Below are 12,272 nucleotides of genomic sequence, written 5' to 3'. Positions count from 1 at the left end.
TTGTGCTCTTGGGGATTGGTGAGTGTAAAATATTCATAGATGATACACAGTTGGAATCAGTGGAAGAGACAACTGTGGTATATAAAGAGCATGCTATGGAAATGGCTAACCAAGAAGGCAATAACTGTCACAGTAAACAGACGCTGTAAGAAAAATGGGAAGAACAGTGGTGATAATGGTGTTCAGTAGGTTTCAGGCACTTGATAATACTAAGGGTGTTAGGAAGAGGAAACTGAAAATATATTAGCGATGCTTGGGGAAGCTTAGTGAAGTTGTAGGTAGAAAAACGAGATTGTAGTTGTACAAGATTCAGTGGTGCGATTGTTGGACAATCACTTTTGTTGTAAGGCTCAAGCTAAAGAGAAAATAATTTGTCTATGGGGCTTAGATTCTGACGATTGAGGAAAGGATAGGTGGGCTAGTGCAGGAAGTGGGAGAGGAGCTGGTAGTGGTCCAAATTGAAGTTAAGCATATAGAGATGTAGAAAGAGGTGTTCAAGAATAGCTGTACGCATATTGTATGGGAATTGAAAGAGAATGTTAATACTAGTACTTTGAAGATGTACAGAGTTCACCCTGACAGATTTCTCAATGCACGGCGCTAAAAGAGCCTATCTCCAATCTTTCAGTCTGTCTCTCCCCCTGTCCCTGATCCTTTACTGACTAAAGGATCGGAGACTGAAGGAGATTCTCCTTCAGTGTTGTGCATTGGGGAGTGCAGAGAATTGGTGTTTGCTGGAAATATTAAAACATTATAGTTTAACACCTGCAAGTGTCCACATTTTGAAACCTCCCGAGTAAGGGGAAGCAACTGCATCTCATTGATGGTATGTGGGGGTGACTTTAATGCCACTGTGTACAGCTGGAGTGGAGACCGAATTTTAATTTTTTTAAAGTAAAGTTCAACTTTCTCTCAAGATTCATTAGTAATAGCTAGACTCATTGTTTCCATTTATATTATGCATTATAAGTTTACATTTTTATAGTTCAAGTTAGATAAAGTTTGCAGTGACAGCAGTGACCAATGTTGTACCAATCTTGCTGGATGTGGGAGTTCCTGGACGTTTTGAGCATCTGTCAAGCACATTGGCAGGGTGTGTCTGCAGCTGCATGTGCTCAAACTCAAAATTACTGAGCGTGAGGAACACTGTCACATACCAGAGGTGAAGGGGTTTCTGGACACATGTTCTATGTGGTGGTCACCCGACAGGAAGACAGTGATAGAGGGCAAGGACTGGGAGTAGGCGTCCATCAGGTGTAAGAATGAAGTACAGGGGTCCCAGGGGGCATAGACGTGGCAAATGTACTCAACAGTGAATACCAGTTCCAAAGGCGATAGGGCTGGGCAATCACAAGCAAGGCTGTAGCACAATGGAAAAAGTGGTTGCCCCAAGGCAGAGAGTTAAGTGCAGGAATGCAATGGTCATGGAGATTCGATAGATGTGTCCATCACTGTAAATGCATGCAGGTATATATGATGTAATAAAGGGGTAGAAAAAAATGGAAAGGAGAAGAGTAGCTTTATATCTTCAAAAGAATTTGAAAATGAAGGAATGTGACTTGATATCCTGGAAGAAGACTGAAAGTATCTGGTTAGGGATAACAAGCAGAAGGCTGACCGGATTAACAATAGAGCCGGCTACAGGCTTCCTTCTCTCCCCAGGATAGTATGTAAAAAGAAAAAGAAAAATATTAGTGAAGACAAATGTAGGTCCATTACAGTCAGAAACAGGAGAATTTATAATGGGGAACAAGGAAATGGCAGAGCAATTAAACAAATACTTTGGTTCTGTCTTCATAGAAGAGGACACAGATAACTTCCCAGAAATGCTAGGGAACCAAGGGTCTAGTGAGAAGGAGGAATTAAAGGAAATTAGTATTAGTAAAAAAATAGTGCTGGAGACATTAATGGGACTGAAAGCCGATAAATCCCCAGGACCTGATAATCTGCATCCCAGAGTACTAAAAGAGGTAGCCATGGAAATAGTGGATGCATTGGTTGTCATCTTCCAAAATTCTATAGATTATGGAACAGTTCCTGCAGATTGGCAGGTGGCAAATGTAACCCCACTATTTAAAAAAGGAAGGAGAGAGAAAACAGGGAACTACAGACCCATTAGCCTAACATCAGTAGTAGGGAAAATGCTAGAGTCTATTATAAAGGATGTGATAACAGGACACTTAGAAAATATCAACGGGATTAGACAAAGTCAACATGGATTTATGAAAGGGAAATCGTGTTTGACAAACCGACTGGAATTTTTTGAGGATGTAACTAGTAGAATAGATAAGGGAGAACCAGTGGATGTGGTGTATTTGGATTTTCAGAAGGCCTTTGATAATATACCTCATATAAGAGGTTAGTGTGCAAAATTAAAGCACATGGGATTGGGGGTAATATACTGGCATGGATTGAAAATTGGTTAACAGACAGGAAACAGAGAGTAGGAATAAATGGGTCTTTTTCAGGGTGGCAGGCGGTGACTAGTGGGGTACCGCAGGGATCAGTGCTTGGGCCCCAGCTATTCACAATATATATCAATGATTTGGATGAGGGAACCAAATGTAATATTTCCAAGTTTGCTGACGACATAAAACTAGGTGGGATTGTGAATTGTGAGGAGGATGCAAAGTGGCTTCAAGGCGATTTAGACAAGTTGAGTGAGTGGGCAAATACATGGCAGATGCAGTATAACGTAGATAAATGTGAAGTTATCCACTTCAGTAGGAAAAACAGAAAGGCAGAGTATTATTTAAATGGTGATAGATTGGGAAATGTTGATGTACAGAGGGACCTGGGTGTCCTTGTACACCAGTCACTGAAAGCAAACATGCAGGTGCAGCAAGCAATTAGGAAGGCAAATGGTATGTTGGCCTTCACTGCAAGAGGATTTGAGTACAGGAGCAAGGATGTCTCACTATTGTTATACAAGGCCTTAGTGAGACCACTCCTGGAGTACTGTGTGCAGCTTTGGTCTCCTTACCTAAAAGGATATACTTGCCATAGAGGGAGTGCAGCAAAGGTTCACCAGACTGATTCCTGGGATGGCAGGACTGTCGTATGAGGAGAGATTGAGTCGACTAGGCCTGTATTCACTAGAGTTTAGAAGAATGAGAGTAGATCTCATTGGAATGTATAAAATTCTGACCGGGCTAGACAGACTGGATGCAGGGAGGATGTTTCCCCTGGCGGGGGAGGTCTAGAACGAGGGCTCACAGTCTCAGGATATGGGGTAGGACATTTAGGACTGAGATGAGGAGAAATTTCTTCACTCAGAGGGTGGTGAACCTGTGGAATTCTCTACCACAGAAGGCTGTGGAGGCCAAGTCACTGAATATATTTAAGAAAGAGATTGATAGATTTCTAGACACAAACGGCATCAAGGGGTATGGGGAGAGAGTGGGAATATGGTATTGAGATAGAGGATCAGCTATGATCATATTGAATGGCGGAGCAGGCTCGAAGGGCCAAATGTCCTACTCCTCCTATTTTTCTATGTTTCTATGGCAACATCTGTTAGGACGGGTATGTAAAAACTATAATGCTGTTTCATGGATATCTGAAATCACAGACATAAACTGATAATTCCTTAATGGAGGTGAGGCAGCAGAATCAGTTTGAATGGATATGGTATAACTTCAATTTTTTGATCACATTTGCAGCGGACCTCAAAAGGAGTAAAACACTCATCTGGATCTGTTAGGAAGGTTTTGTTTGGTTGTTCTACGTAGCAACATTATAAAGATAGTAATGAGATTTCCTATGTTCACTATTTCTACTGAAATCATAAACTAGTCCTTTTTTAAACATAGGTATGATTTCAGCAGCATAGTGATGATGTTACTGGACTAGTAATCCAGAGGCCTAGACTAATAACTTGAGTTCAAATCCCACCATGGCAGTTTGTGAATTTCAATTCAGTGAATTAAATAAATCTGGAATAAAACGCTAGAATCAGTAATGGTGACCACAAAGCTATTGGATTGTCGTAGAAACCCAGCTGGTTCACGAACGACCTTTCGGGAAGGAAACCTGCCGTCCTTACCTAGTCTGGGCTCTCTGTGACTCCAGACCCACAGCAATGTGGTTGACTCTTAACTGCCCTCTGAAATGGCCTGGAAGCCACTCAGTTGTTTCAAACTGCTACAAAAAAGTATAATGAGAATAAAAACAGATGGACTACCCGTCATCGACCTAGGCATCGGATTCGGACATGACAAAGGCACACCCAGCCCAGTCAATCCTGCAAAGTCCTCCTACATAAGAACATAAGAACGGGCAGCACGGTGGCATAGTGGTTAGCACTGTTGCCTCACAGCACCAGGGACCCGGGTTCGAATCCGGCCTCGGGTGACTGCCTGTGTGGAGTTTGCACATTCTCCCCGTGTTTGCGTGGGTTTCCTCCGGGTGCTCCGGTTTCCTCCCACAGTCCAAAGATGTGCGGGTTAGGTTGATTGGCTATGATAAATTGACCCTTAGTGTTAGGGGGGATTAAATACGTGGGGTTACGGGGATAGGGTGGGATATGTGTTGGTGTTGGTGTAGGGGTTATGGGGATTGGGTGGGACATGTGTCGGTGCAGGCTCGATGGGCTGAAATGGCCTCTATCTGCACTGTGGGGTTTCTGTGATCTGTGATTTCTGTGATAAGAAATAGGAGCAGGAGTAGGCCAATCGGCCCCTCGAGCCTGCTCCGCCATTCAATAAGATCATGGCTGATCTGATCCTAACCGCCAATCCACTATCACAGAACCATCTCCTGAATCTAACAGAATTAGACACACGAAATAGGAGCAGGATCAGGCTACACGGCCCCTGGGCCCGCTCCGCTACCCACAGGGCCATGTCCGATCCGAACCTAGACTCATGTCCAATTTCCTGCCCGCTCCCCGTAACCTTTAATTCCCTTTACTTCTCGGAAACTGTCTATTTCTGTTTTAAATTTATGTAATGATGTAGCTTCTACAGCTTTTTGGGGCAGCATATTCCATGGACCTACCACCCTCTGAGTGAAGTAGTTCCTCCTCATCTCAGTTTTGAAAGAGCAGCCCCTTATTCTAAGACTATGCCCCCTAGTTCTAGTTTCACCCATCATCGGGAACATCTTCCCCGCTTCCACCCGATCCAACCCCTTCACAATCTTATATGTTTCAATAAGATCGCCTCTCATTCTTCTGAACTCCAATGAGTAGAGTCCCAATCTACTCAACCTCTCCTCATATGTCCATCCCCTCATCCCCGGGATTAACCGAGTGAACCTTCTTTGCACTGACTCGAGAGCAAGTACGTCCTTTCTTAAGTATGGACACCAAAACTATACGCAGTATTCCAGGTGCGGTCTCACCAATACCTTGTACAACTGAAGCAATACCTCCCTATTTTTATATTCTATCCCCCTAGCAATGAAAGCCAACATTCCATTGGCCTTCTTAATCACTTGCTGCACCTGCATACTAACCTTTTGAGTTTCGTGCACCAGGACCCCCAGATCCCTTTGTACTACAGTACTTTCCAGTTTCTTGCCATTAAGATAATAACTTGCTCTACGATTTTTCCTGCCAAAGTGCATAACCTCACACTTTCCAGTATTGCATTCCATCTGCCAAATCTCTGCCCACTTACTTAGCCTGTCTATGTCCCCTTGCAGGCTTTTTATGTCCTCCTCACTCACTACTTTCCCTCCCATCTTAGTATCATCTGCAAACTTTGATATGTTACACTCGGTCCCCTCCTCCAAATCGTTAATATAGATTGTAAAGAGTTGGGGACCCAGCACTGACCCCTGCGGAACACCACTAGTTACTGATTGCCAGTCTGAGAATGAACCATTTATCCCAACTCTCTGCCTTCTGTTAGATAGCCAATCCTCTATCCATGCCAGAATATTACCCCCAATCCCGTGATTTTTTATCTTAAGCAATAATCTTTTGTGTGGCACCTTGTCAAATGCCTTTTGGAAGTCTAAATACACTACGTCCACTGGTTCCCCTTTATCCACCCTATACGTTACTTCCTCAAAGAACTCCAGCAAATTTGTCAAACATGACTTCCCCTTCATAAAACCATGCTGACTTTGTCCTATTAAATTATGATTATCCAAATGTCCTGTTACTGTCTCCTTAATAATGGACTCCAAAATTTTACCTACCACAGATGTTAGGCTAACCGGTCTATAGTTTCCAGCCTTCTGTCTACTGCCCTTTTTAAATAAGGGTGTTACATTTGCAGTTTTCCAGTCTGCCGGGACCTTTGCCGAGTCCAGGGAGTTTTGGAAAATTATTACCAATGCATCCACAATCCCTACCGCCACTTCCCTCAAGACCCTAGGATGTAAGCCATCAGGTCCAGGTGATTTATCCGCCTTGAGTCCCATTATTTTACCGAGTACCACTTCCTTAGTGATTTTGATCGTGTTTAGCTCCCCCCCCCCTTTAGCCCCCTGTTTGTCCAGCGTTGGGATATTCTTAGTGTCTTCTACTGTAAAGACTGATGTAAAATATTCATTCAGTGTTTTTGCCATCTCCATATTTCCCACCATTAATTTCCCGGTCTCATCCTCTAAGGGACCAACATTTACTTTAGCCACCCTTTTTCTTTTTATATAACTATAAAAACTCTTACTATCTGTTTTTATATTTTTTGCTAATTTACTTTCATAATCTATTTTCCCTTTCTTAATCAATCTTTTTGTTATTTTTTGCTGTCTTTTAAAGTTTTCCCAATCCTCTATCCTCCCACTAGATTTGGCTACCTTATATGCCCTTGTTTTTAGTCGAATACCATCCTTAATTTCTTTACTTAGCCACGGATGGCTGTCTTTTCTTTTACACCCTTTTCTTCTCAGTGGAATATTTTTTTTGGAAGTTGTAAAATAACTCCTTAAATGTACACCACTGATCATGTATCGTCTTACCCTTTAATCTATTTTCCCAATCCACTCTACTCAATTCCGCTCTCATACCTTCATAGTCTCCTTTATTCAAGCTTAGCACGCTTGTTTGAGATCCAACCTTCTCACCCTCTAATTGAATATGGAATTCAACCAGGGGATCCTTTACTAGGACATTTTTAATTAATCCTGTCTCGTTACACAGGACCAGATCTAAGGTTGCTTGCCCCCTGGTCGGTTCAGTTACATACTGCTCAAGAAACCCATCCCTAATACACTCAATGAACTCACCCTCAAGGCAGCCCTGCCCAATTTGATTTGTCCAATTAATATGATAGTTAAAATCCCCCATAATTATAGATGTTCCCTTATTACAAGCCTCAACTATTTCCTGATTGATACTCCGTCCAACAGAGTTGCCACTGTTCGGAGGCCTATAGACTACGCCCACTAGTGTTTTTTTCCCCTTATTATTCCTTACCTCCACCCAAACTGTTTCATTATCCTGATCTTTTGACCCAATATCATTTCTCTGTATTACAGTGATTCCTTCCTTTATTAACATAGCCACCCCACCTCCCCTTCCTTCCTGCCTGTCCTTCCTGATCGTTAAATAACCTGGTATGTTTAATTCCCAGGCATTGTCACCCTGCAGCCATGTTTCTGTAATGGCCACAAGATCATACCCATATGTAGTTATTTGTGCCATTAACTCGTCTATTTTGTTACGAATGCTACGTGCATTCAGATAGAGAACTTTCAAAGATGTTTTGTGACACTTAGTTCCTGCTTTTGCCCTTTTTATTACTTTACCTTTTACTCCATACCTTCTGCCCCTTCCTGACACGCTCTGGTTTTTAATTTCCCCACTGCTACCTAAGTCTATGACCTTCTCTGTTGTCATTTTTATTATTTGCTCTCTAGGAACCTCCCCCCCCACTAGTTAGTTTAAAGCCCTCTCTACAGCCCTAGTTATATGATCCGCCAGGACTCTAGTCCCAGCACTGGCCAAGTGAAGCCCGTCTCGACGGAACAGCTCCCTCCTGCCGCAGTACTGGTGCCAGTGTCCCAGGAAGCAAAACCCATTTCTCCCGCACCAGTCTTTGAGCCACGCATTTAACTCTCTAATTTTATTTGTCCTAGCCAAATTCGCTCGTGGCTCAGGTAATAATCCAGAGATTATTACCCTTGTGGTTCTGCTTTTTAATTTGGCCCCTAGCTGCTCAAACTCCCTCAGCAGAACCTCCTTCCTTGTCCTATCTATGTTGTTGGTACCAACATGGACCACAACAACTGGATCCTCCCCCTCCCACTCCAAGTTTCTCTCCAGTCCAGAGGAGATGTCCTTAACCCTGGCACCGGGTAGGCAACACAGCCTTCGGGACTCTCGCTCTCGGCTGCAAAGAACTCTATCTATCCCCCTAACGATACTATCCCTCACTGAAATATGGTGACTTGTGCCAAAATTGGGAGAGCTGCCCACAGACTAGTCAAGCTACGACCTGGCATAGTCATATTCACAGAATGATATCTATCAGCCAACATCCAGACTCTTCCATCAGCATCCCTGGGTATGTCCTGTCCACCAGCAGGACAGACCCACCAGATGTGGTGGCACAGTGGTATACAGTCGGAAGAAAGTTGCCTTGGGAGTCCTCGACATCAACATTGACTCTGGACCCCATGAAGTCATCGAATCATAGAATAGTACATCACAGAAGGAGGCCATTCAGCCCATCGAGTCTGTGCCGGCTCTTTCGAAGAGCAATCCAGTTAGTCCCACTCCCCTGCTCTTTCCCCATATCCTTGCAATTTTTTGTCCTTCAAGTCTTTATCCAATTCCCTTTTGAAGGCTACTATTGAATCTGTATCCACCACCCTATCAGGCAGTGCATTCCAAATCCTAACAACTCGTTGGGTAAAAATGCTTTTTCTCATGTCGCCTCTGGTTCTTTTGCCAATCACCCTAAATCTGTGCCCTCTGGTTATTGACCCTTCAGCCACTGGAAACAGTTTCTCTTTATTTACTCTATATAAATTCTTCATGATTTTATACACCCCTATCAAATCTCCTAGCCTTTACTCCAAGGAGAACAATCCCAGCTTCTCTAGTCTATCCAGTCTCACCATCCAAACAGCAATGAATTAGGAAGAGGTATGTAAAAAAAAATGCTTCTTCAGAAAATAACTTTTTTTTATTCATTCGTGGGATGTGGGCGTCACTGGCAAGTCCAGCATTTATTGCCCATCCCTAATTGCCCTTGAGAAGATGGTGGTGAGCTGCCTTCTTGAACCACTGCAGTCTGTGTGATGAAGGTACACCCATAGTGCTGTTAGGGAGGGAGTTCCAGAATTTTGAACCAGTGATGAAGACGTCTTATAGATACATAGAAGATAGGAGCAGGAGTAGGCCATTCGGCCCTTCGTGCCTGCTCCGCCATTCGATGAGATCATGGCTGATCTTTTAATTCAGTATCCCGTCCCCGCCTTCTCTCCGTAACCCTTAACCCCTTTTGCCCGTAGAAATATATCTAATTCCCTCTTAAATATATTTAATGAGCTGGCGTACACTGCCCTCTGTGGCAATGAGTTCCACAGGTTCACCACTCTCTGAGTGAAGAAATTCCCCCTCATCTCTGTCCTAAATGGTTTAGCCCTTATCCTCAAATTATGTCCTCTAGTTCTGTTCTCACCCGCCAAGGGAAACATTCCTTCTGCATCCAGTCTGTCTAGACCTGTCAGAATTTTATACACTTCTATGAGGTCCCCTCTCAATCTTCTAAACTCCAGTGTGTACATCCCTAAACTACATAGTCTCTCCTCATAGGTCATTCCCGCCATTCCTGGTATCAGCCTGGTGAATCGCCGCTGCACCCCCTCCATGGCAAGAACATCCTTCCTCAGATGAGGCGACCAAAACTGTACACAGTACTCGAGGTGTGGTCTCACCAGTGCCCTGTACAGCTGCAGCAAGGTATCCCTGTTCCTGTATTCTAACCCTTTTGCTATGAAGGCCAGCATACCGTTTGCCTTCTTGACCGCCTGTTGCACCTGCATGCTCGCCTTCAGTGACTGGTGTACAAGAACACCCAGGTCTCTCTGTACTTCCCCCTCTCCCAATCTATTGCCATTTAAATAATAATTTGCCCTCCCGTTCCTGCACCCAAGGTGGATAACTTCGCACTTGTCCACATTATAGTGCATCTGCCATTTATCCGCCCAATCGCCCAGTCTGTCCAAATCGCTCTGGAGCTTCCTGGTCTCTTCCTCTGAGCCCACCCCCCCTCCTAGTTTAGTGTCGTCTGCAAATTTGGAAATGCTGCATCCGACTCCCTGATCCAGGTCATTAATGTAAATTGTGAACAGCTGGGGGCCCAGGACAGATCCCTGTGGTACCCCACTTGTTACTGCCTGCCATTCAGAAAATGAGCCGTTTATTCCAACTCTCTGTTTTCTATCTGACAGCCAGTTCCCTATCCACGCCAAAACTTTCCCCTTTATCCCATGAGCCTCAATTTTCCATGCTAATCTTTTATGTGGGACCTTATCGAAGGCCTTTTGGAAGTCCAGGTACACCACATCTACTGGCTCTCCCCCATCTATTCTACCAGTTACTCCCTCAAAAAATTCCAATAGATTAGTCAAGCACGATTTACCCTTTGTAAATCCATGTTGACTCTGTCCTATCCTGTCCCCATTTGCTAAGTGCTCCGCTATTTCATCCTTAATGATGGACTCCAGCATTTTGCCCACAACTGATGTAAGGCTTACAGGTCTGTAATTACCTGCTTTTTCCCTACCCCCCTTTTTGAATAGTGGGGTAACGTTAGCTACCCTCCAATCCATCGGCACTGTTCCCGAGTCTAATGAATTCTGAAAAATCCTCCTTAGTGCATCCGCTATCTCTAGGGCCACCTCCTTCAGTACCCTAGGATGCATGTTATCAGGCCCTGGGGATTTGTCCACCTTCAATCCCTTTAGCTTCCTTAACACCATATCCTTAGAGATATTGATTTGCGTCAGTTCCTCCTTTGCCAATGTCCCTATTTTTCCCGATATCCCAGGGAGGTTTTTTGTGTCTTCCTTCGTAAAGACTGACCCAAAGTATGCATTTAGTTGATCTGCCATTTCCTTATTTCCCATTATATATTCCCCCGTATCTGACTGCAATGGACCAACTTTGGTTTTCACCAGTCTTTTCCTTTTGATATACTTATAAAAGCTTTTGGAGTTAGTTTTTATATTTTCCGCCAGCTTGTTTTCGTAAGCTATTTTGCCCCTCTTGATTATGCCCTTTGCCCTCCTTTGCTCTATCTTAAACTGTTCCCAATCTTCCGCTCTGGCGCTTTTTTTGGCTATTTTATACGCCCTATCTTTGGATTTTATGCTGTCTCTAATTTCCCCTGTTATCCACGGTTGAGTCACCTTTTTAGATTTCCTTTTATGCCAGATTGGTATAAACAATTTTTGCAATTTTGTCATTCTATCTTTAAATGTTTGCCATTGTTTATCTACCTCCAGTCCTCCCAGGAACGTTGTCCAATCAGACCTACTCAGTTCCCGTCTCATGGCATCATAATTCCCCTTGTTTAAATTCAGGACCTTAGTCTCTGAGTCAATTTCTTCGCTCTCCATTTCGAGTGAGAAATCGATCATGTTATGATCGCTCTGACCCAAGGGTCCCCGTACAACAAGATTACTGATTAGTCCCTTCTCATTGCACAGTACCCAGTCCAATATAGCCTGTTCCCGAGTTGGTTCCTCGACATATTGATCCAGATAACCATCCCTCAAACACTCAAGGAATTCCTCCTCCTCATTATTTTTACTGATTAGGCTAGTCCAATCTATATGTAAGTTAAAGTCACCTATGATGACAGCTGTGCTCTTATTGCACGCTTCTCTAATTTCCCTCGTGATGCCCTCCCTAACCTCTATTTTACTATTTGGAGGCCTATATACCACTCCTATTAATGTTTTTCGCCCCTCGCTATTTCTTAGCTCCACCCATATAGATTCTGTATTAACTGAGTTAATATCCTTCCTTTCAATTGCATTTATCCCCTCTTTTACTAGCAATGCTACCCCTCCTCCCTTTCTTTTTTGTCGATCCTTCCTAAATACTGAATACCCCTGTATGTTAAGCTCCCAGCCCTGCTCACCCTGCAACCATGTTTCCGTAATCCCAATTAGGTCATAATTATTAACCTCTATTTCCACAGCTAATTCATCTACCTTGTTCCTGATGCTTCTCGCATTAAGGTATAAAACCCTCAGGCTTTTTTTATGCTCACATTTTTTATGAATTAGTTTGGCCCTTTGTTTTTTGTTCCTCACCCTTTTATCATTTATTTCTGTCTGCCTTTCACTTTCCTCTATTTCAC

At 43.4% G+C, this 12,272-nt stretch overlaps 1 protein-coding gene across 22 annotated transcripts in view; it reads left to right on the top strand.

Annotated features, from left to right (window-relative positions):
• Positions 1 to 12,272, top strand: part of LOC147115349 (cAMP-regulated phosphoprotein 21-like) — a 789,554-nt gene that overhangs the window by 366,459 nt on the left and 410,823 nt on the right. The window lies entirely within an intron of this gene.

This window comes from Somniosus microcephalus, chromosome 7 (genome assembly GCF_052327205.1).
Source record: "Somniosus microcephalus isolate GS21.2 chromosome 7, FLI_Smic_1.0, whole genome shotgun sequence".
Taxonomy (NCBI): Eukaryota; Metazoa; Chordata; class Chondrichthyes; order Squaliformes; family Somniosidae; genus Somniosus; species Somniosus microcephalus.
Note: the sequence above shows the minus strand (reverse complement) of the source record. Positions and strands in the feature narration are given on the sequence as shown.